The 26209-nt window shown below is 38.2% G+C and overlaps 1 long non-coding RNA gene across 1 annotated transcript in view; it reads right to left on the reverse strand.

Annotated features, from left to right (window-relative positions):
* LOC127531904 (uncharacterized) overlaps nucleotides 1-26209 on the reverse strand; it is a 59117-nt gene that overhangs the window by 18179 nt on the left and 14729 nt on the right. The window lies entirely within an intron of this gene.

A 26209-nucleotide genomic window follows, 5' to 3' on the forward strand; every position in this document is an offset into this window, starting at 1 on the left:
GAACAACAAGAGGAAGAACAAGAACAAGAACAGGAAGAACAAGAAAAAGAATAACAGGAAGAAGAATAGGAGTAAGAACAGGAAGAAGAACGAGAAGAAGAACAAGAACAGGAAGAACAAGATGAAGAACAAGAAGAAGAATAACAGGAAGAAGAATAGGAGTAAGAAGAGGAAGAAGAACAAGATGAAGAACAAGAACAGCAAGAATAAGATGAAGAACAAGAAGAAGAAGAAGAACAGGAAGAACAATATGAAGAACAAGAATAAGAATAAGAATAGGAGTAACAGGAAGAAGAACAAGATGAAGAATGAGAAGAAGAATAACAGAAAGAAGAATAGGAGTAAGAACAGGAAGAAGAACAAGATGAAGAATGAGAAGAACAACAAAAGGAGGGGGAAGAAGATGAGCAACAACAGCAAGAAGAACAGAACAAGAAGAACATTTACATTTTCTGTTCTACTTGTTGCTATTTTACCAACTAAATATTGACTTTAGGGTCTTTTTTCTCACAATTTAACTCAATGAACAGTTGCAAGATTTCGAAAAATAATTCTAATTTACTGAGACAAATAAACAATAATAAATACATAAACCCTTAAAGTTGCAAACACTACTTTGAAGGCTAGATTTTAGAGGGAACCAAACTTGGGACTTCTAATACATTTTCTTCATTATATTATGGATCATTTTTACAGATTTTTGATGCTTTTACTCTAGAACGGGACCTCAATACTTCCTCCACTACTGTAAATTCAAAGCTGATGTGAACAATACGACACAACTATTCCAGAAATATGTATTATTTTGTTGGCAACGAGTTCCTAAAAGCAACAAATAGCGACTAAAGCCTTGATGTGGCCAAGCTGTTGCTTCCAGTTTGACCAACAACAGGATGCGTCAGGGTGGAAGAAGCCCGAAGTTTTCCTTCGATCCGTCGCCCGTGGTGAGTAATACCTTTGGGTCGGCTTCGTGTGGACTGACGACAACGTGATCCGAGGCTGTGTGGTCCGGCTGGTTTCACTTTCAGCTCGGATCCCAAGGCCAGATTAGTCCTGAACGTCCTGCCAAGGGATTTGTTTTAGCTCTGAGTCACTTCTGAGAGGTTCACTGTTGTGTTCGCGAAGTTTGTTCTCCTTGAAATCAAGTTGTCAGTGTCTTCTCTCTTGGTCGCCATGGTAACTGATGCTGCAGAGTTTGGGACCGTTTTCCCGATAGTTGTCTCTAGACCACTATTAGGCTGTGATTGAAGCTGTTGTCCTGTGAGCTCCTATCACCAAGCTGTTGACTCTCAGAAACTTATCTTCTGATTCTGTTGTGGCTTTGGGTCTTCTGGACCTCTTCCTGTCAGAGTTTCCTCCAGTTTCTGAGTACCTTTGGTGGTGAAGAAAACTGTACTCACTGACACTTTGACTTTCTTCACAATTTCTCTGCAGGAAAGACCTACATTTTTAAGTATTATGATGGTCTGTCTCTCTTCTACCTTTTCCTCTTCATTTTTACAGCAACGCACTACTTTCTGCCCTACAACACTGTTCATATAATGCTCTTGAGGGTTTGGTGCCTCGCTGTGTTCCAACACTACTTTTATGCAGACAGAGGGGGTTGGAAGTAATCCAGAAAAGTTGGGACACCTGTAGGATTTGGTAGCACCAACTTTCAAGGCTTGTTCATTCTCCATTGCTGCAGAGCAGCTTTAAGTTGAGAACCCATCTCTTGTTCCCTAAAAAAGGCCTTTTTGAATAATTCTGAAGTACATGTTACTTTTCAGTTAACCTCTGGCAGTTCACCACTTACCTTTGTACCATTTCAAGCTATTCTTTGGACTTGAAGTACTTGAATTTCAATTAAAAAAAATGGGAAAGACTGAGGTTTTCTAAAACTCTGGACAAGAGTTAAATTTGAAAGGTTATTGTACAGGTGTAAAGTGTTTTTTCTTCATTCTAGAGGCCATTTGATAATTCAGTGCCTTCAAAGTCTATTTAAATAGTGATTCTTATAATTTAGCTGAGACATAAAAGATGCTTCTACGATTTAAAGAGTGATATTTCTCACATTTCTGCAATATTTTGCTCATTTTTAAAATTTTCATTCCAGCTTTCCCGCCTCATTTGTTAGTAAATCAAACAGATGTGATCAACAAAACTAAGCCATAATTGTAAACTTTAACCACAGTAAATTTGGGCTTTGAAAACACTGGCAGTATAAAAAAAAAAACCTAACAAATGTTAAGAAACTGCACTGGTTGACCTGTAGGGGGTGCTGTTGGACCAAAACTGAGGTTTAAAGTCACTGATTATAAACACAGTTTATTTAATCTATGGTCAAACACTGAAGAGGGTTTAGAGAAAAAAGAAAAATATAGACAGAGAGGAGGGGGTGAAAAGTAAGGAGGAAGAAAGAGAGATTTGTAAGCAGAGGAGTAAATTTAAATGTAAAGGAAAAGCAATTGGATCTTATCTAAACCTGTTTGTTATGGGAACAGGACTGCACTCATGTTTCCTCGTTAAGTATTTACACACACACACACACACACACACACACACACACACACACACACACACACACACACACACACACACACACACACACACATGTTTGTACTTCTATCTTAGTGAGGACATCCATAGGCGTAATGCATTTCCTAGAGCCTTACCCTAACCTTAACCATCACAACTGATTGCCTAAACTTAATCCTTACCCTAACCCTAACCAAACCTCAATTCATACCTGTTCTCTAAAAACAAGTCTTCCCCCTCAAACATGGCTGTTTCAAAGTGAGGACCGGCCAAAATGTCCTCACTTTGTAAAAATGTCCTCACTTTGATAGTTAAATGCAGAAAATGGTCCTCACAATGTAGCAAGTACAAGAACACACACACACACACACACACACACACACACACACACACACAGGCAGAGTAAATCTATCAGGTCTGTGTGTTTACCAGCTAATAAAACCCGTAAATTAAAACCGCGTGCCGCCTGCTAATAAACTGCCTTTAAACGAAACACAAACACACACATATAAACACACAGAAGCACACACACTTTAACAGCTCAGTGGGTAAAACATTAAAGCGTGAAGAGCCACAGTTAGCTTTGTGTGCTACTTCCTCACTAGCTTGTTGTTAGCATGTTAGCTGTAGCTAACTGAAAATCTTTCTACTTTATTTTATTTTAATGTTCTTTCTTTGAATCTGATTCTAAGCTATGCTATGTCATTTTATTGTATTTTTATGCTGTCTTTTAATCTAATTTTATCCAGTTTATATTATTTTATTGAACCTTAATGCTGTCTTTTAATCTCTTTCTATTGAATTTCTTATGCTTTATATCTTAATCTAATTTCAAATAGTTTATATCTTTATTTGAACTTTTATGCTTCATCTATTAATCAAATTTTATATTTTTTATTGAATTTTAATGCTGTCTTTGAATCTAATTTTATCTGGTTTAGAATATTTTTGTTGAATTTTTATACTATCTTAAAATGTAATTTTATGGAATTTTTTATTATGTTGCTGAATTTTGATGTTAAGTCTTAAAGCAATTTTATGTTGTTTTGATCATTTTATTGAATTTTTATGCTTTTTTTCTTTTAACCTAATTTTATCCAATTTTATTATTTTATTGAATCTTAATTTTACCTTTGCAATTAATTTAATCTAGTTCATACGATTTTCTTGACTTTTTATGCCGTCTTTTCATCTGATTTTATGTTGTTTTAGTTATTTTATGGATTCAATGCTTTGTCTTTTAATCTAATCGTATCAAGTTCATATTATTTTATTGTACTTTTATAGTTTGCCTTTTAATCCAAGTTTATGTATTTTTAAAATTATTTTCTTGAATTTTTATGTTTTTTTATCTATTTTTATCTAGTTTATACTATTTTCTTGAATTTTTATGCTGTCTTCAAATCTGATTTTATTTCTTTTAATTACTTTATAGATTTTTTTAATGCATTGTCTTCTAATCTAATTTAATCAAGTTCATATTATTTTAATGTATTCTTATACTTTGCCTAAAATCTAACATTATATAGTTGTTTTATTGAATTCTTTATGTTGTCTTTTAATCTAGTTTCATGCTTGGATTCATTTTATTTATTTATTCTTGCTTTGTCTTTAAATCAAATTTTATCTAGTTTTTACGATTTTATGTGCATTTTTCGGCCTTTAATGTAACGCGATGCTAATGTTTAATGCTTATTTATGTTTCCAACCTTTAATATCTTTAGTATATTTCATAAATGCCTCTCTTTACAGACTCCAAACTGGATAACAAAACATAAATCCCAAAATATCACTTTTAAATCCATTTAAAAGAACTCCGATAGAAGACTAAACTTCTACCAAAAATGAGCACATTTACATAAAAATTACACAAAATGGTTTAACTGCAACAGCATCAGTGCCTTTTTTAAATCAGATTAATCATGTGAAACCAAAGTAATTATCCAGCTTCATTTATCTTTTGTAAATGTTCATCTTTAGTTGATTCATTTCTCAGAATTCCTTTCAGAAAGTCTGTCAAAAGAAGAAAAACAAAACAGGTCGGTCATATATTCTGACTCATAAAAAACAGGAAAAGCGCCGGTGAAAGCATCAACAGATAGTGTTAGCTGGAAGCCACAGATAAAGTGATAGAGAGGTAAATTAGGTAGTTTTTTAGAGTGAATCGATGACTAATGTCGCCGTTAAACTAGAAATGTTTGCACCTTGTGTTGACAGGAAAGTGTGTGGGCGCCTGGCTGCAAGCACATGCTAAGCTACAAGGCTAAAAAAACAGCATCACACTGCATGTTTTTAATCGTTGTCCTGTTTCTGTCGCCTCCAATAATCTGGTTTTCTGACAGTATTTAGAAATAAAAACAGCAAATCAAGTTACAATCCAATTTAAACCCACCATCTTTGTCAAATTAGTCGCCCTTGGGTTTTTTTACGAGCTGAAATTCCTTTTTGATATAAACACATGTACCCATGGGAGAAGTGTGGCGGGGCCCACCACGCTGCTCGTTTGTCTTAATCACCATAAAATCCGCTATTTTTCAGTTCTACAACATTGTTCATATCCACGACGGCCTGATAAGGACATTTTATTATGTGCAAGCTTGCATGTGACATCTTCAGCAACGTTCAAACCAAACGAGCCTCATAAACACTGAGCATTGAGTCAGCACAGGGCTTCATGCTGAGGATTTCCATTTAGCACAAGTTTACTTATCTATTTTAAACATTGAACTTTTTGCAGTTGTGACAGTTTAACACGCTAAACTGAAACCAATCTAATCTAAAATAATCTAAAACCAACAAAATCTATCTTAAGCCAACTAAACCTGTCTAAAACCAACAAAACCAGCCTGAAACCAACAACACCAGCCTGAAACCAACAACACCAGTCTGAAACCAACAACAAAACTAGTCTGAAACCAACAACACTAGTCTGAAACCAACACCAGTCTAAAACCAACAACAAAACTAGTCTGAAACCAACAACACCAGTCTGAATCCAGAAATACCAGTATTAAACCAACAAAACCAATCTAAAACCAACAACAAAACCAGCCTGAAACCAACAACACCAGTCTAAAACCAACAACAAAACTAGTCTAAAACCAACAACAAAACAAGACGACATGGTCATCAATATCCCCCGCCACATGTGATGACTATGAGTCTATATCCAAAATAGTGATCAAGGGCAATAACTCTGTTAAATATTATCGCACAGGTCTCATTTTCGAACTTGATCAAGGTGTCCATGATGTGAAGCTACACACTAAATTTCGTAATCCTAGCTGTAATAGTTTCCGAGAAAAGCTGTCCCCTTCATCTCGGACGGACGGACGGACGGACGCCAAACTTATATCCCCCTTTTCCACTTCGTGGAGGCGAAGGATAACTAGTCTGAAACCAACAACACCAGTCTGAATCCAGAAATACCAGTATTAAACCAACAAAACCAGTCTGAATCCAGAAACACCAGTATTAAACCAACAAAACCAGTCTGAATCCAGAAACACCAGTATTAAACCAACAAAACCAGTCTGAGTCCAGAAATACCAGTATTAAACCAAAAAAACCAGTCTGAATCCAGAAACACCAGTATTAAACCAACAAAACCAGTCTGAATCCAGAAACACCAGTATTAAACCAACAAAACAATCTAAAACCAACAACACAACCAACAAAACCAGCCTGAGACCAACAGAACCAGTCTGAAACCATGAAAATCAATATATAACCAACAAAAACAGTCTGAAACCAACAAAATCGATCTAAAATCAACCAAATCAGTTCAAAATCAACAACAGAACCAGTCCAAAACCAACAAAAACGAGACATAAAAGGCCAAAAGAACAATAAGCAACCTGGTATTTTACTTGATGATCAAAACAACTTGATAGAGTCTAGAAATTATTTTAAATTTACAGTTTTACAAATTTGCAATTTACAGTTAATGTCTTCTCTGTAATTTTTACAAAGTCGGCCGGAGTGGACTCTCTGGAGGACCGGTTTTGGCCCGCAGACCACATGTTTGACACTCCTGATTTATGGCATTAAAACTGCACCGTCCCGCACAAAGTACATTTCTGAGTTCTGTCCTCCTGTTCATGGTTGTTCTGTTTCCACGGAGGTTCACGACTTTACATTGCTGTAAAAAATGAGCCGAAGCAAAAAAAAAGTCAAACAGGATCTGAAATCAAAAGGCACGAACAAAACCGTGATACCGACATTGGAAAACAGTTTGCTTTTTTACATGAGCGTCTCCAGTTCTGTCATTTTGTAATTTAATTTTGAACTTTTAGACAAAATGCTGAGCAGCTGGTGAAGTGCTGACGCTGGTTGTAGCTAAAAGCTGTGAGTCACGCTGACAGACGGAGAGGCTTTGAACCCAGCAATGTGATGGTTGATTAACTCTTAGTTTTTACGAGTCATTATCCTGCAGCACTGGCTGGCGTTAGCAGGTGAGCACATAAAACAAACCTCTAAAAACACACTCGACCATTAAAGCCAAAACGAAGCAGCTCGGAGCTCCGCCAGGGTGGGAAGCTTCATCTGTGACTCACGCTGGTTGTTTGTCCAATCAATTTGAGCCGACGGTGTTCTCGGTAACAACGGCGCTGCCAAGGAAAGAATGAGCTGAAATTGTTTTGGGGAAAAATCAAAGAGATAAAAACCCCAATTTCCCCCAGAGAGCGGGGTAATTTCTCAACAGCGAGGAGGTTTGGCAGGCTCCAGTTTCCCACCCAGCAGTCCCACAAGATGGTAACAGGAATGTGAAAATATATCGACTTTAACAAGTGATTTATTTAACCTCCGTCTGAGAGGACAACTCCAGAGTGGCTGGAAGCTGTCGACGGTTTCCCAGCTTTCATAACACTGCTGAGAAATGTTGACTTTCTCTCATTAAAGTCAATGTGACAGGAAAGAAAGGAGCAGCAACTTCACGGCGCAACTGTAAAATATAACTTTGGTTTGTCAGCAGGTAGCTAACACTGTAAGAAGGTGTACTGAACAGTATTTTATTCCTCTTATTGATAGTCAGCACTTTAATAGTGAATACACGACCATTCAAAGGTTTGGGGTCACTTAGAAATGTCCTTTTATATATATATATATATATATATATATATATAAATAATGTGGAGCAACTTTAACACCTTTAGAGGAACTTTTATACACAGCAATTTTAATATGAAGCAACTTAAACTCATTTTGAGCGAGTTTAATATAGAACAACTTTAACTAATATAGAGCAACTTTAATACAGAAGAACTTTAACACTTGTAGAGCAGCTTTAACTCATTTCGAGCAATTTTAATAAAGAGCAACTTTAATATAGACCCACCAATATGAAGCAACTTTAACAAATATGAATGAATTTTGACCAACATAAAGCAACTTTAACACCTGTAGAGCAGCTTTAACTCATTTAGAGCAACTTCAACTACCATGGAGCAACTTTAATTAATATAGAGCAACTTTAACTTATTTAGAGCAACTTTAATGTAGAGCAACTTCAGCTAATATAGAGGAACTTTAAAAAAGAGCAACTTTAACTAATATGGAGCAACTTTAAATCATGTACATTACCATTCAAAAGTTTCGGGTCACTTAGAAATGTTCTAATTTTTGGAAGAGAATCTGTTTTTTTTTAAATGAAGATAACATTAAATGAAAGATAAATCCAGTCTAGACATTGTTAATGTGGTAAATGACGATTTTAGCTGGAAACAGCTGATTTTTAATGGAATACCTCCATAGGGGTACAGAGGAACATTTCCAGCAACCATCACTCCTGTGTTCTAATGCTACATTGTGTTAGCTAATGGTGCTGAAAGGCTCACTGATGATTAGAAAACCCTTGTGCAGTTATGTTAGTACATGGATAAAAGTGAGAGTTTTCATAGAGAACATGAAATTCTCTGGATGATCCCAAACTTTTGAACGGTAGTGTATTTATTGATATATTTCGCATATTCCTGTATTTATGCATGGACGTTTTAACGTCTAGCCAGTCGGAGAAACGATGTAAAATTGACAGAAAGTTTTGTTTACATCCTTGTTTAGTGAAATAACACAATTAATAGAAAGTGCAGCATAAAAAAACAAACAAGAAAAGCACTCAGACAACACAGTACTCCACCAAGGCTGCTCAGTGGTGGCATCATTGCCGACGGATGAAATCTCTAATAAAAAAATAACCTTGCGCTGAGCATAAGCATGTGTTGGCATGTTACATATGGATACTGAATCACGTGATCTAAATATGTAGTGTGCGGTACCCAGAAACACTCCCACAATTTAATCAATTGTTCCTCATTTCTGATGGATAAGTCCCGATAAGTCCACAGAAATGGATTTGTAGTAGGATCACAGTCATGTGATCGTCAGCAGGTAGCTGATGTAGTGTTCATTTGTTGTCATGGTTACAGTGACGCTTTGCTGCTGTATGGCAGTGACACAAAAATCCTTAAATTCATGGATCCAGACTATAAGCTGCATCACTGCCAAAATCTAATTACTTGGTCCTTGTGTCATTTCTGACCTTCCCTGAAAATTTCATCCAAATCCATTGGTTTGTTTTTGAGTAATGTTATGCATAGACGGAAGGATTCACGTACGCTGATCGTCATACAACTCCGCCGCGTTACTTGGTGGAGTAAAAAGATGCAACCCCTCCGCAAAACACACTAAATTACCCATAAAAGGTACAAAACCCAAACAAAAAAAAGATGCAAAATCACCACAAAAATATATGACATTACCAAAAAAGACGCAAAATCATCACAAAAACAGACCACAACACCTAAAAAGACCAAAAAAGAAATTTGAAAGATTGAAAATCATGTGTTTCTGAGTAATGTTGCTAACAGATAGACAGACGGACAAACATACACCGATCGTCACAAAACTCCGCCGCGATACTAGAAATTTGGTTCACGACACCAAAATCAATGAAAATCCACAATTCTTGTTAATAAATTAACAAAGGCCATCAAATTAACTCCTTCGAACAAACAAAAGAACAATTCACTAGAGGCAGTCCCAGCTATTGCTACGTTAGCCTCAATCAGCTACCTTTAGCCTTTGTAAACATGGCATGGGAGCACAATTTCAGAATTTTGTTATTGGTTCTTATGACTTCCAAACATTAGCAGGGGAGGTAGAAAAAAAAGTTCTGAACCAATAAAACAAATCTGACATAAATGTCTCCTTGTGCATCGATGCTCTGCTTCCAGTGCTCCTGTAACATTCAATGAAAACCGTTTTAAAGCAACGATCCTTCAACTTGAGCTTCACTTTAGAGAGTTTGGAGAGTGTTGAGTCGATATTTTTATGACCAAAATAAACCTGTGCATTATACCACACATATGTCATTTGCTCAAGCATTTTCCTTACTCAAATCCTTTTCTTCCTTTTGTTTTGGCAAGTTCAGCCAACCAAAAAGCACTGCGTTTTGCCGTTCAATTGGCCAATCCCTCTAGCGGACGCTGGATTTTAGCTATAGCTTGGCGTGCAGGGAGGAGGTCGGGGTGGATGGACGGGATGCTTCTCATGCCAGCAACATCATAATGTGAAGACGTGAAGTTGGAGCTGTTTTGAGTGCCCCTGGGGCTGGAATATATATTGTAGCTATGAAATTGGAAAGTATTTTCTGGAGAAAATGTAAGTTGGTTTGGGCAGGGGCCACTACATTTACATGCTACGGAGGGGCAATACATTCACACACACAAAAAAAAAAAAACACATTTAGAGGCAACATCTTGTAGAAAATTTAAATTAAGCTTGTTTGAAATTAATTGCACACATTTTTGTTTATCAAACAGTCAGAAATAAGTGGGAAATGCATACATTTCTTGCATAGTCTCATTTGTTTTACTCTGACTGATGGGCTTACCGTCGCCGCCCACTTAAAGCCCGTCACGAGCCAAGAAAAACTTTGGATGAAACCTGATTTTTACATGAATCATTTTTTTGTTTTCAGCACGAAGTTAAAAACAGAAATTAGTCACCTTGAGCTAGCATTTGGTCGACCCCTTGTTTTCCGGAGCCTCCATAATGGAGGTGTAAAGTTAGCAAAAACACGCATTAATGGGAAACACAGCAGCTTGAAATACACTGGAACTGGAGGTTGTATTCTCTAAATGGGTCATTTTTCTCATTTATTACACAAAAATTGAAGCCTGGATCAAGCTGAAACGAGTAAATATTGTTCAAGCAGGGTATGTGTGCAGCACCTTTGACTTTTGAGGTGACACCTGGAACTTCACGGAAAACTTCAGATCACGAAAGACGAGTAAAAAAAAATTGAAAGCAGAGAACGAAAGTCAGAATTTCATTTTTAAGGGGTGATTGAGTTCATGGGAAGCCGCTGTCACTTCACTCAGTGTGTGTCTTAGTGTGTGTGTCTGTCAGAAACACACACAGTTTGCACAGTCATACACAACAGCTCATGTGAGTGTGTGTGTAGGGAAGTGGTGAAGTTAATCAAGCCCAGATGAGCGAACAGACCAGACGAGCCGAGTCCCTGAGTGCGTGTTTGTTTTCAGTGTGTGTGTGTGTGTGTGTGAGTGTATTATGGCAGTAATAACAGTCTGGACTGGCGCAGCTCATCCCAGGGGCCGGCCCCCCAAAAAACTCGGGCCCCGGGCCGACACTCTCGCTCTGAATTCACCACCTGAGAATGTCGGGACCGAAGCGGCACCTTCGCGTGCGAACGAAGCTCGCCGAGTGTTTTCCAGGAGGCGGGGGGGTGGAGGGCTCGTAGGAGTGTGTGCTTCACTGACAGGACGGCTACCAAACGCTGCATTCAGGGTCAACCAGGACAGAGTGCTGTGATGAGTTTATACGCAGCTGTTTCAAAGGAGCTCTGCTGAATAGCGACGCCTTCAATGAAAGTTCATTTTATCTTCAACTGTCTTTTGCTCCGATTTTTATATTTTTATAGCATCAAGTGCGGACATCTGTAATTCTCTTCTCTCAAACAGAAAAAAGAAAAAGTGGTGATCATCTTAAGTTGTATATCTGGATCATGTATATATAGTGGACGTAGCATCTGACTCCAAAAATGAAGCCCACCCGGAAGTGTCAAAAACTTGCAATATCACGCCGTCCACTAGGGTTGGCTCCAAAAAGCTTTTGCTCCATAGACCCCAATTCATCACTGGAAAAAATAAAATTTGATAGACTGATTTTCTACAGCTCAGGATTTTTTTCCCGTTAGTTTTCATGGTCAAAATGAGAGATCAGGTGGCCGATTTTAAAATAAATCAATACTGAATTTTAAATAAATCGTTAAAGTTGGCGGAGCCAGGGGGTGTGGCTATACTTGATAGACAGCAACAGAAGCCTCTGCGGTAAAATGTGGGCGGGATAAGAGAGTCTTCAGCCAATCCTGCCCCTAGTTGCTCTCCGGTCCAGCCTGTTTGATGACGCTTTTTACGTCACTGGCTCCAAAAAATCCAAAACGGCGACCAGGAAGTAGCAAAATCCGGGCTTCATTTTCTCGGCGTTGAAACCAACGGGTGACGTCACGGTTAGTTTACGCCTGATCTGGATTGTTACATCTCCAATCGGTGTTTTTTTTGCTGGACCGTCCCCGTTTTGTTTGAAGCTGTCTGTGCGCCAAGTGTTTTCAAAGATTTTACTTTTTTAATGCCCGTCGACCCGTTTTCAGCATTTTTTTCCCTCGCAAACTGAAATTTGATACTATATTTACAGACAAATGCAGTTTTCATCGTGTCATCGATTCAGAATCTACAATATTGGACAAGTATGTAGCTGCATGTCACAATAATAAATGTAAAAAATATATAAATAAAAACACTTAAAAATAAAATATTTGTTTAAAAAATAAAAGTTAGTAACCTGATTGAGCAGGTTTGTACATAGTTTGATCCACGTTTCCAATTAGTTTTGCAAATATGAGTGTCAAGTTATTTCTCTACAGCCTGCTCTTCCTAACTTGAAAAGGAAGCCTTGTTTTAAAGGTCCGGGGTCATGCAGGAATTCACTCAGGCCAGGCAGTCTTTTTCCATTTTTTTTCTTCTTTTTATTGGAATTAAAAAAAGTTTCATTTTGTTTAGTTATGGCTGCTTATCGGCTGCTCAGGTGAAAAACCTGAAGAAACACAAAGCACATGTGTAAACAACAAAGAAAAGAAAACTATATATTCTTTTAATATAGGCGTATTTGCATATTGCACCTTGCAGATTTCGAATCAAAGGCATGATGAGGAATAATTGTAGAAATTTCAGGTTTTTATCTTCAGTAGCTCCTGTGATATTTTTGTTTAATCACCCAAGTTTAAATATGCACAAAAAACTTGCACTTTTATTTATTTATCTCAGAAAGTTTGAGATATTAGGATAAAACTTCACAGATTAAATTTTAAATATCCACAGTTCATGATAAAAAATTAAATCAGAGATGGTGGAGCAGATGATCTGAGATGTGATCATCCAGTAGGGCTGTCGACTGTGGAGGTCGAGTGAAAGCGCTACGTCACGCCGTTATGTCACTAAGCCGACATCAACTTCACATGAGTTTTCCAACTAACGCCCACGGCCGGCCTTCATCTGTCACAGCGCTTACAGCTGACTACCATTAACCCAAACATCTCCCCGTTTACGCAACACAAACTGTAAATCAGCCGAGTTTGTCAGTAAACTTCAGAGACAGCCTCGTCCGTCACACGAATAGTTCCCATGACATTTGTGTTTTGATCTTTCAAACATTTCAGACTGATCTCAGAAGGAGTCGATGAAATTCTTTGTGCTCTTGAATCATCGGTTCCTGTTTCATAATGTAATTTTTTTATATCGAGTTGAAAAACAAATCTGATATGGTGTGCAAAATCCTTTACCTTGTTTAGCCCAAAAAGAATATACCGCCTGTTCAAGTGCCCTCTAGTGGCCACAGGATGTTTAACAGTAATCTGGTTTATAGGATAATGTTACTTTTGTACCAATAAATCAGTAAAGAAAGTATGGTTTTACCTTGCTGACATGCTTCGACTGCATCTGCGGTCTTCTTCAGAGCGTCATCTGACGTGTGTTGACGTGTCCTTTTCATCAATTGACCGGTCTGACAGATTCTGACAGATCATCACACATCGGATGACGCTCTGAAGAAGACCGCAGATGCAGTCGAAACTTGTCAGCAAGGTAAAACCATACCTTCTTTACCCATTTGTCGACATAAATAGTAACGTTATCCTATAACAGACAACAAAATGAACATAATTCAACTAGTAATCTGGTTTTTGTAGGGAGGAGGTTGGGATGGATGGGACAGTGTGCATGTTTGTCACATGACAAAGTCTTAAAAAGTTGGATAAGTTTGGGCTGCTCCTGGTTCTGGCGTATACACCGACAGTCAATAGAAATTTTGAGACCATATTTTTCAACATAATTTTTATTTTGAAGCCCGAAACTGGATTTTCTTCATATGAATCATTTGTTTAGCATATTGGCATACAGTCACAAAAATCTAAAGTTTCAAGAATGATTTCAAAATAAAGAATTTCACAAAAGAAAACGGCACCTGCCAAACACAAAGTCACAACAGTCAATACCGAATATGGCCTCCATTTGCTTGGATGCAGGCAGCAATCCGTCGGCGCATGCTTTGGACCAGGCTTCTGATTGTGGGTTGGGAACAGCCCATACGCCTGGATACATCACTGTAGCTCAAACCGGCCTCCACCATACCCAGTGCCCGGAGACGTTGTTCATGTGATAGACGCGGCATGATGCTGCTCACTGGACTAACAATGGTGGCCTTTTTTGGGCCTTTATATAGGCCTTCAGAACCCATTCTCACATTGTGCAGATACTCACTGAGTATTGCTTGGTGTGTATTTGGTTCACTTTTGCAAAGTGACCAACCCATGTGCAATGAATCATGACAAAATGACAACTCATCATTATCTCAACTACCAGGGCACTAGATCATCAGTAAATCCACAATGAATAATTACAACCCCCCTACAAGTAGAATTCTGCCTACATTTCTACCTCAAAGTTTCTATTGACTGTCAGTATAGATTGAGGCTATTTATTTTTTATCATCTAGCTGGAAGATGAAAACTGGGGAAAACATAGGTCGTTTTTAACAAAGACTGAGTAAACATCATTTCAAGTTTTAGCCGAGTTTGTAAAGTGTCACATTTAAGGTACGTGTTACAGAACTGTACCCCATTCGCAAAAAAAAAAAAAACCTTTGGAGATGTTGTTTTGCATGTACGGTTTACTAGCTGAAACAAAAACGTGAATTAAGCTTGTTTTATTAACTGTACTGGAGTACACAGGCTATGCTGTGTAGTTTCATCAGACTGGAAACAAAACCAGTAGGTTCCTAACCGCTAAAAACAAAAGTTTGACCATCTCCAAGAAAAAACAGGAGAGAAGTCCTAAGGAATTGTTTTAAATTGGCCAAGTTGGAATTAGCTTTTCATTTCAGTTGTATTCAGCTATGTGTCACCCATGTAAACGGTATTTTCTTGTCCCATGAAGCGCATTAATTCTTCCTAGGAAGAGCATAAAGACGTTTCTGCAAAACTGTGGAAGTTTTATTCAAATTTCCATCGACCCTTTCTTATCCAGTAGATCAAAATGAGCATGAAACATCAATGGAAATACAGCTACTGTCTTGTAATTAGCAGAGAAGATCTTCTAATTAAAACATAGGTGTCTTATTGTTACATTGCGCTGCTGGCATTAGTATTTGAAATCTTCTCCATCATTTATTATCCTATAAATACAAGATCTTCTCTCAGAATTAGGACTTAAAGTCTCTTTTTTTCTTCTGTGACTGCAAAACAACTTTTTGTAACATTACTAATTGCTGCTGAAGCAATAGGTTTTGTGTTTCTTTAGTAACCTTGACATCCCAATGGATAAACCATTTACCTCGATATGAAATTAGAGAATATTTTTCTCTGTTGTCCCTGGATATGGTAACAAGTTTGTTTAAACTGCGTGTTTGATTTCAGCAGTGAAACAGTGAGTCATAAGTTAATAAAACCAACTGGAATCATAACCAAAACTACCAACACAGTGGAGTTTTCCATGTTGTCATTTCTCACCAGTGCACACGAATGTTAATAGACTTTATACCTGCTGGTGTCTGACATTTTCACTGTGTGCTGACAGAAGGTACAGCCACAAACATAAAACCTGGCGGGGTTCAGGTCTGCCGCATGAACACTGACGTCGGTCTTTTACGCCTCATTTGATTAAATGCACCTCTGAGAGAGACAGAAATTGAATTTTCGTAGTTTTGGTTGGATTAAATCCCTCCGTTTGTGCCTTGAAGGCTGCGCAGCACCTCGGTGTGTTTTCATTCATCGCTTTGAAGTGCTGAAACGCGCTCATTTCATCGCTTACCAAAAACGTCGGTTTCATTTTCCAGACGGTTTTATGTTGGCCGGGGAATGAGTCATCAAAACTTGAGGGTTTGGAAGGGAGAGCCGCTGACGAAAACACTTCCCAGCATGCTCGGTTAGTCACAGAAAGCTGGACCGAGAGCTCGTCCAGACAAATGCATGAAAACAAACCTCCGTACCAAGGACAGCCATGAGGTTTTCTTCAAACCCCTAGTTATTGTCGGGCGCATTCACTCTTCCTCAACAATGATTCAGTTTCATAAAGCTGCACACGTTATCATTTGAGAGCTGCCCAGTAGCTTTCAGCTACAAGGAGCTGCCCAGCATACAACCACAGCCTGCCGCCGCCACCGAGCTAATTGGAAGCTAAGTGTCTCATTTACGGGTGTGACTGTGGCGTCTGCTGAGGTCAGGCGCTGGTAATGCCTCACTTAAAGAGTCAGTTCAAGCAAAAAACAAGTGGTGTCTAGTCATCCACATAGTTTCAGTTTTATGCAACAAGATTTGGCCTTGAAAGTTTCGTGTTTTTAAGGTGGAATCTAGAGTTAAGTGGAAAAACTCAACAAAAACAATATGCTGTGTGTTTATGTTCAAGTGGTACAGCCCTCTAGTGGTCATAATATTTATAAACGGTAACTGAAGCTCACCTGGTCAATGCAGGGAGGAGGTCAGGGTGGATGGATGGGACAGTTTGCATGCTAATAAAATACAAGTATTTTTCCAGCTGGAAAAGTTTTGGACGCCCCTGATTCTGGGTTATATATTGTGCTCGGAAATTTACATATGCTGTAAACTGGACATCACAGCCTCTCACTCTTGGCTACTGGGAGCTGCCCAGTATACAACCACAGAGCTAATTGGAAGCTAAGCGGCATCTGCAGAAGTTTGGTCTCTGAAGTTTCTTGATGTTAAGGTGGAATCCATACTTTATCTGTCTATACCCAACTAGGGCTTTATCATCACACTACAGGACACCTTAGATGCTTCATAATTACAGTTTGGGAACATCAATATCAGTTTTATCCAGAGTTAAGAAGAAGAACTGAACAAAAGAATACACTATGCGTTTCAGTTTGCATTACATAGCCCTCTAGCGTTCACCTGGTCAATGCAGGGAGGAGGTCAGGGTGCATGGATGGGACAGTTTGCTTGTTAGTAAAATTATAATTTAACTGTTTCATAATTTAACTTCTGGATTATATATTGTGGCTACGAAATTCAGAGCTTTAGTTCTGCTGTGATCCTTTGTTTTGTTTGCTTTCAACCATCTTCTTACTCATCACTCAGATATTTCTTCTGGTTGAGTTTCCACATATTTGGGTCACAGCAGACAAACCTCTAAAGTTACTCCCAGTGCGGGGGTTTGATATCTGAGGAATGAAGTGGGAGAAGAAAAATATGTAGCCCTGCATGATATTCCTCATAAATTCACATTTTTTTTGCTTTCATTTTGTCAGTGCCGGCTGAAGAAGAGGAGTTCTCAGTCAGCTTCAACCAAACAGAGTCGAGATAATCGCTGGATGTTTGATGACCATCCAAGAGGAACATAAAGAGACGAGATGCTCGCGGTTTGTTTTGTCGGCCTCCGAGCTGTGATTTTTTATTTCTTGCGTGTGGTATCTCAAACGTGGCATCATAAATTCCAGAAGTGCATCAGATACCGCAATCACCAAACGTTTAGTTTGTTGTTAGTTTAAATGAAAAATCTGTGAAAGGTGCTCATCCACAGCAACAAAACAAACAGAATTATTTTGATTTTCTAACCGAGGATACTGTGCATATTACAGATGAATCACCAATTACCTTTTATTTGTTTTCTAGCAGTCAGTAATGTGTCTTTCATCCAGTACCAAAGAGCAAGACCACCTCCTCTAGCAAAATAAAAAATTAATACAGCATTATAAAATTAAATCCAACCTTCAGTGAGAAACATCAAAGCTATCTGGCCATTCTTTGCTCTGGAGATCAGGAAAAAGGGACTTATTTTGGCACTGTATATGCCTTTTGGGGTGATTATTGACTAAACCACATTAGCATAATGCACATGTGAACTAATGCAGAAATTTGACTTTGAACTAGACTCAATACTAAATTAACACAACATTATTATGTTAACACTTTAAAATATTGATAATTGGTGATGGACGGATGGAGAAGCGAACTGAATATTCGCTTCGTTCTGTAACATCGGATGTGGTAAACGGAGGAAGGAGCCGAATATTCGGCTAGGTTCTTAACGTCCAACGGGGGGTGGCGGGGCGTGCGTGCGAACATTAGGATCGGTTCCTACAGTAATGTCCGACAGGGGGACACGTCGGACAAATTCACGAGGCGAATACTGTTCGTGCAACATCGTCCGAGGAGGGTGAGTGGGGGGGTATTCGAATCTCAAAATCAATATCTGGATACCACCGTCGCGACCGAATATTCAGATATTTGGGTCCAGCCCTACTGAACACACCACGCAATCTGGACGATCGTTGTATTACGGAGCCAGTGTCGTTCAGTGAGCCTCTGTAGCATTCCTCCTTGCTGCATTGAAGGCCTTCCTCTTTTTTGCCTTCCTTCTTGGAGTAACCTTCAAGCAAAGATGTTATTTTGTTCTGAATGAAGACCTTCAGTGGTTTTTGTTGACCGGGACCACACCTGGTATAAATGATGTGGGCACTGACTACACTGATACTTAGAACTGCATTGAAAATGCATTGAAAATGCAGTTCTACCATTTTCTTGATCTGTGTGGAAAGAGCTACGTTTTCTTTTGTTGATCAGTTGTATCTACTCCTCCCATAAATGTGTTGTAACTGTCAACGCACACTGGTTTCTCAAATTCACCAAACCCAGTCACATTGTCTTTTGTGCGGATGGGTTTCTTCGTACACGAGTTTCAATGAATGGTGGACAGCAGAGTGAGACGCTTTGTGTTGTGAAATGCACAAGCCAGTAGTTTATCATGAACACTGGGTCATCTCCCCTTCTCAGTGGCAACTGGGCTGGTTTTAGACCCCTTGGCATCCCTCTCCTGTTGCAGTTCACTGTCCCACACATACCAGTGTCATTGTCTGCTAACTCATGAGCTATAGCTGGTGAAGTGCAGCAGCTGTCCATATGAACCTCATGCCCTTTCCCTGTGTATGGGGCCAGCAGCCGACGAACAATAAGATGTGTCGCACCTGCATTTTCATCGTCACGTGCATTTTGTGCAGTGTACATGGACCACTGTAAAACCCAACCTGAGCTGGCCTCAACCAAGACAAATGCTTTATAGCCATATTTTTCAGGGTTTTTTGGGGTAGTACAGGTTCAGGGTGGACCTTCCCTTGAAAGCAATGGTCATTTATTATACATATAGATAAGGGGTTTTAACGGGGCTCTTGCGTTACTTTTTGGTGTGCTAACTCGTTATCTTGGTTGCTAACAGTAAGTTTCAAAGGAAAACAGCATCAAGAAATGGATTTGCACAGATTCCTTTCAACCACAGTTATTTTATGTAAGAATTTCTACTCCGGGAGAAGTGAGTAAATCACATTAAAGTCGAGAACAACAAACTGTACAATAATAAGAGTTATTAAATTGTGTGTGGGGACCGCCGACTGTTTCACATTAGCATCCTTTCAGAGTTTTTGTGGTTGAAATTCTCCTTTCTGTGGAGTTTAAAAGCTCTGATTCTGTTCTTCCAGGCATCAAGCACGAGCCAGCACATGAACCACAATAACTGTTTTTATAATTCTGCAAACAATAGAGATGTCCTACAGCAAGAAACAGATGGGTTACATGAGCCGAGCAGATCGTTTCCAGCAGTCTGAGCTCAATTCTAGCATCCTCGGTTTCTGGAGGATTTAATGAAACGCTGCAGAGTTGTACTGTTGTCGAAACCCTCGGCGTTTTAAAGTGCTTTGTGGATACAGTAATGAGCTTCCTGTTGTTTTTTTAAGCGTTACAACCAACTTTACCGTTTTACTGACGGAGCTTGGCGCTAATTTTGAAGAGGTTAGCGCTGGAAGCTAATTCACTTTGTGCACGAAAACAGCAAAGCAAAGCTGCATTATGGATTTAAGCTTCAAGCAGTAGATGTGTTCCAGTTAAATCTGCAATAACTGAATTTTTTGGTGACATTTCAACAGTCAAACAAGTTAAACCTGCTGGGAAATATATACTGCTACATTTACACATGCATTTGTGTAATTAATGTTTTTTTACTGAAAATGGTTTTTCTGCCTTTTTATGAGATACAGAAATGTGAAATTTTATTTATATAAAACATTATTGTGATCGCTGTAAAATGGTGAAAATAGTAATAAAACACTATTCACTGCAGATATTTGTTGGTCTCCTGCCAAATCTGGAACTATCCTTAAAACAATTCTGCACATTGAACAACTGAGTGCAATGTTGTTATTTTACACATTTTAAAGAATCTTGTGCAATATGCCAACCCATTAAAATATTGTTTGTAATTTCTAGAACAATAAAAAGGTAAATAAACAAACTGTAAACGTTTCTGGTCAGGTTTCAAAACCATAAGTTAGCATTCTGACATTAGCATCTAGCTAAATGTATCCTTATAATGTTGATTTCTCTTTCCTTTATTATTTATCCAATAAGAGTTCAAATCCACCTATAAGTCCTTCACTTTAACTCATTTTCAGATTCTCCCACTTTTAACTTTTAATTTAACTTCAGTTTAGTTTTGAACCAACAAAAGCTACAATTTTAGCAAAAATTACACCCAATATTAAGTTTATGCAACATTATTACATCAACACAACCTATTAAGATATTGTTTGTAACTTCAAAAACTCTAAATAAGGTGATAAAAACAAACTAAACGTTTGTGGTCAGGCTTCAAAATCATAAGTTAGCATTCTGGCATTAGCATTTAGCTAATTTCATCCTAACATCTTGTTTCTGCTTTTAGATTTCTCTTTCCTCTTTTTTAAAGATGATTTATGCAATAAGAGTTCAAATCCACTCATAACATCTTTCTCTTTAACAATGTGAGCGCTTACACTCATTTTCAGATTCTTCCACTTTTAACTTTTATCACCCCTGGTACAGCTGAAGCTCGTAGGAGGAAGCAGCTTTGTTTATTTTTGCTCTGATTTGTGATCTCTCTGCTGAAAAATGCTCCCACTTCAAACAGCTACTCATTTCACTTTCCGAGGAGTTTTGACCTCAGCTTGTGAATTCAAACCATAGACTGTATATCAAGATGGACGCAGTATCTGCCTCCAAAACTGAAGCCCACCAGGAAGTGTCAAAAACTTGCAATATCCCGCCGTCCGCCAGGGTTGGCTCCAAAAAGCTTTTGCTCCATAGACCCCAATTCATTTTTGGAAAAAATAAAATTTGATAGACTGATTTTCTACAGCTCAGGATTTTTTTCCCGTTAGTTTTCATGGTCAAAATGAGAGATCAGGTGGCCGATCTTAAAATAAATCAATACTGAATTTTAAATAAATCGTTAAAGTTGGCGGAGCCAGGGGCGTGGCTGTACTTGATAGACAGCAACAGAAGCCTCTGCGGTAAAATGTGGGCGGGATAAGAGAGTCCTCAGCCAATCCTGCCCCTAGTTGCTCTCCGGTCCAGTCTGTTTGATGACGCTTTTTACGTCACTGGCTCCAAAAAATCCAAAACAGCGACCAGGAAGTAGCAAAATCCGGGCTTCATTTTCTCGGCGTTGAAACCAACGGGTGACATCACGGTTAGTTCACGCCTGATTCAAACCAACAAACGAGGAGCTTCATTCCAGCACCTGCAGTTCTTTTATTCCCATTATCTGACTCATCCTAAGCTAAAAAGAAAAGAAAAAGCCAAAGGGCGATGAGCTGGTACGTTACTTAGGATGCAAAACAAAATCATCAGTGCTGAATTGTGGTTAAACCAGTTGTAGCATTTAATTTTTGGTTAAAGACGTTTTCACTGAAACAGTTTTCTACTTTCACCTCACAGTCCCCCAAAACACAGGCCTGTTTCTGACCAGTTTCACCCACCAAAAATGCAAAATCTCACACCCTTGCTTTTATTCTACATTATTTGATTTATTGGATTAAACTTTTCTCTTTATATAAACCTGTCAACTACTCTTTTGACAGTTTTAAAAAGTTTGATTTGAGATTTTGGGAGACTTTAGCAAATCGTCAGCATACAGAGATACACAAATCAAACCTATGTTTACCAGTTTTTAAGAGTTTTATGTTTCCTTATGAAAGTTTTGACACAGCTTTTTATCATTTAATAGTAAGAATGTGGTTTTATCTTGACCTTTGACCTGCAAGTCTTAAAAATGTTCTCTCTGCAACTCACCGAACTTTACAAAACTTCAATTTAACAATAAAATGTCACTTGAGACAGCATTTCTGAGCAGATTTCCAACAATATGTGTCCAATCACCAACTAATTCTAATCAACAAAACATGTAACAATAAAATTGATGGAAATAACAGCTGGATGGAAACAACACCAGTCTGAGTTTTGGTTTAAGCTGAAAAAAGTAGCAAAATATAGTTTTAAACACAGGATAGTGAACGAGTAATGCTGCAGACGAATAAAGAAAAAGCAATAATTGAGATAAATAGACAACGGAAAAAGTTGTTTTTGGAGAGAAACATTGAAGTTGAGGGTTTAAATATTACAGTGCTTTCTCTGGCACTCTCAAAAGGGTGGACATTAATGTGATAGTGTCCATTTATTTCATTAGGAACCTAAAAACTGGAGTTTAGTTGAGGTTTTCCGACACCGAAACAAACCTGAAGGAATGCCACAAATGTAAATATGAGCCAATCTGCCAGTTTAAAATGAAACTAAACCTCAGGAAAACCAGAAGAACATCCAAAAGTGTGCGAAGCTCATCAGAATCAGGGTTTGTTCCCTGTTTGAAGCGGAACTAATGTCCTATCTGTGATTACAGATCATGAGCATCCTCTGGGAAACACAAACATCCGCAGCAAATTTACTGTGAAGTCGAGGATTTATGAGGCTCTGAAGCGAGCTGTTAAAAGTTCGATGCTTCAACACTGAGCTCTCTTTGTTCTGAAGACATTAAATGAAGATTTAATATCTTCTAGAGTTTAAATTCACGCACATCTTCCCGCCTGATGGCTCTTACCTCAGACAAATTGCTAACAAACTGGCAGCACCACAAGAGCTGCTTTAATGAGCGGTAACGCTGGGCTGTGTGGTATAAATAGGAGCGACGTTTTCGGAGGCCTGCTGGGTTAAAGTACAGGGTAGGAGGCCGTTAGGTCGCAGGTCCAGACGGCTTCATGAGAGGGAAGAGACTGGCGCTCGATCTGTCGACTTCGTGGGAGGGAAAAACTTCTCTTTATCTTTACTTAGTCCGAAACAGGCCTCCTGAAACAAGTGAATCGGTTTGTAAGGTGGAAAAGTTTTACTTATTTATGCTGAAAATGTGCCACAGCATGCTCAAGAAACTGGAAAACAGGTAAAACTGTCATTTGGGGTTTTTTTTTAGAGTAGAAAAATACTAAAAATTCAATGTTTTTTTGCTGTAAAGTGGCAAATTGCCAATAAGGACCATGATGAGACCACAGAAAAAGCATGACTCTGTTTCCTCGAAATCACAGGACCTATAAAACGTTTTCACTCTCTTTGGAAGTTTTCCTTTTGTTTTGCTTCTCAGCATGGAGTCAGCTGATATAATTTGCCATTTTTGACAAGCAGTGACAAAAAAATGCAGAAGAAACATACAGAAATGTAAAAAAAAGAAAAAGGTGACTGCAAGTGACTCACCTACTTCAACACATGTGGAACAAGAAACTGTTTTAGGTAAGCTTTTATTTTTTTTAGCTATGGCTGTGTTCATAAATAATGATTTTTATGGCTTTTATTTTTCTCGGACTGAATCTCCAGTGTTTTTTGCTTCAAAGTGAAAAATTAAAGCAGGGAAATTAAACAACAACAATAATAGGAATGCTAATTCTGCTATAAATTAATTCATTCTTTTCTCATAAAAACAAACAATGTACCAATAACAGGGTGTCAGGGAAAGTAGTAGTACCAAAATACATCCCTAACAAAACTCTGTATTTTCAAAGTCTACATAAGAATTACTGGCTCCAGATCAGGTATTAAACAGGTGTGAAATAACTTAGTTATGTACTGTGGTGCGTTTTCAAACATCACCTGTGTGTTTTTGCCATTGAATCTTACCATACTTGAAGAGATGACTCATCTGACTCTTCTGAAATCTCCTCTGAAGTCTCTGGCCTCAAAAAGACCACTGTGACTCAAAAACCTGAACTGTGAATGAGGTCAAAATCCAATTAAATTACTGTCAGCGCTATGAGCCCCACAGAATTAACTTTAAAATCAACTAATGCTTCAAATTCACAAACTTTTATTGCACAACACAGGCTGCTCTGTTGAGTTTCACAATCAGAATTTCATCCCAGCTTGTATAAAACCAGCCAACTTAGAAAAACTCAAATGTGGTTCAGGTGGAAAATACCTGCCTTTAAAATGTGCTGAAGCTCTTGTATGCTTACAGTGGAATTTGCTAGCAACAATGTAGCTTAGCCAGCTAGTGCTAAGAGAATAAATTAAACAAAGTCTCTTTAACAACAAACGTGACAAAAGACATCTACAAGTACATCAGCAGTGTTTTTAACCCGTAACAGGTCCAGTTTTTAAGCTGTTAACACTTTTAGCCATGAATTAGCAGCGTAGCTAGAAGACTTTTAGGCCTCTACGATCTTTAGCATAAGTCAATCGCGGTTAACGTAGCGCAAATTAGCATAACGGCTAGCTTCAGCATCATGGCTAGCAGACTTTTTAGTCCATTATAAGCCTTTAAAATGTACTTAAGCTCTTGTTTGCTAACAGTGGAAATTGCTAACCACAATGTACTTTAGTCAGCTAGTGCTAAAAGAGAAACAAACTAAACAACAGTCTCTTTAACAAACCAACATGACACAAGACATCTACAAGTACATCAGCAATGTTTTTAAACCCTTTACATGTCCAGTTTTTAAGCTGTTAACACTTTTAGTCGTGAATTAGTAGCACGGCTTGCGGACTTTTAGGTCACCAACATCTTTAGCATAAGTTAATGGTGGTGAATTAGCATAACAGCTAGCTGACTTTTCCTCTGTCTACTCACAAATATATGAACATTATTTTGTAAAACGGGGTCTCTCATCAGCCACACTGTTACATTACTGACATCTGATAGAACTGAAATGTCAAATTGTTTGCTAGTTACTGTTTTTTTATTATTCTCTCAAAAGTAGATTTTTTTAAAGTGTAAAACTGTATAGCTACATTGTGAAATGAAACATGCTAAAAAAAAAAAAAAATTGAAGGCTTGTTTAAGTTAGTTGTACAGCGCCAAATGAAATCCACTTTGTAACTTTGTTTTTCAATGACTGTTGACAATAACATTTATTTTTATTATTACTACTACTATTGTGAATTTTATTTTCCACTTGTGTTCTGACAGTTTCGGTCTCTACTTGGTTGAAAATGGAAACCCTTCCTGTTTCATTTTCAGCTAAATTTGATCTAAGTTCAATCATTGTCTCACCATAAAGAGTTCTACAATATCTGATATTCTGGAAAGAAATCAGAGAAATATGTTGTTGAGGAAGATTTTCCTTTAAACATTTAGTGTTGGTGATCAAATTTAGCAGAAAACATATTTGCAGTTGCAGGTTAGTGGTGAGGAAATGTAATTTAAGGAGAAAAACTAAAGAAATGCCTTGTTAGATCAGAATAGTTTGTGGATCAGGTTCAGCTCTCAGGCTGAGAGTCACTTTACCGCATTTATCACAAGAGGCACAAACCTTCTCCCAGTGAAGCTCTGGATGGCCTCGGGGAACGTACTTCTCTCAAAGTTCTGTATTTGCCTTCCCAGAGGGCATTTCCTCAAAGACATGATGTTTAAAGACGTTTGTAGCTATTTTACCATCATGTCCCCTTTAATACCCGATCTTCAGATGTCATCAACATGCCCAGATATAACACTGCTGGTGTTTTTCTAAGGATTATCTTGCATTTTTTCATGCAGATGTCAACTTCTGCGGTCTGATCCTGTAAACAGTGACTAACGAAGCTCCTGAAAGCGGCTCAGAGTGACTCATCAGATCTTCATCCGCCTGAAACGCTGCAGTGTGACTATACTATCTTACTTTGTAAATTTAAGGGCAATCTTTGACATTAAACTGAGTTTTCACAAGTTTTAAAGATTTGGGTGGCCTGAAAATGAAAGACATTAGTTTCACAGGTATTTGTTCAAGCTCAAGAAAAGACAGATTTCTGCTTGAAAAAGAACAGATATGAAGGTTTATCTGT

The sequence above is a fragment of the Acanthochromis polyacanthus genome, chromosome 22, assembly GCF_021347895.1.
Source record: "Acanthochromis polyacanthus isolate Apoly-LR-REF ecotype Palm Island chromosome 22, KAUST_Apoly_ChrSc, whole genome shotgun sequence".
Classification (NCBI taxonomy): domain Eukaryota; kingdom Metazoa; phylum Chordata; class Actinopteri; family Pomacentridae; genus Acanthochromis; species Acanthochromis polyacanthus.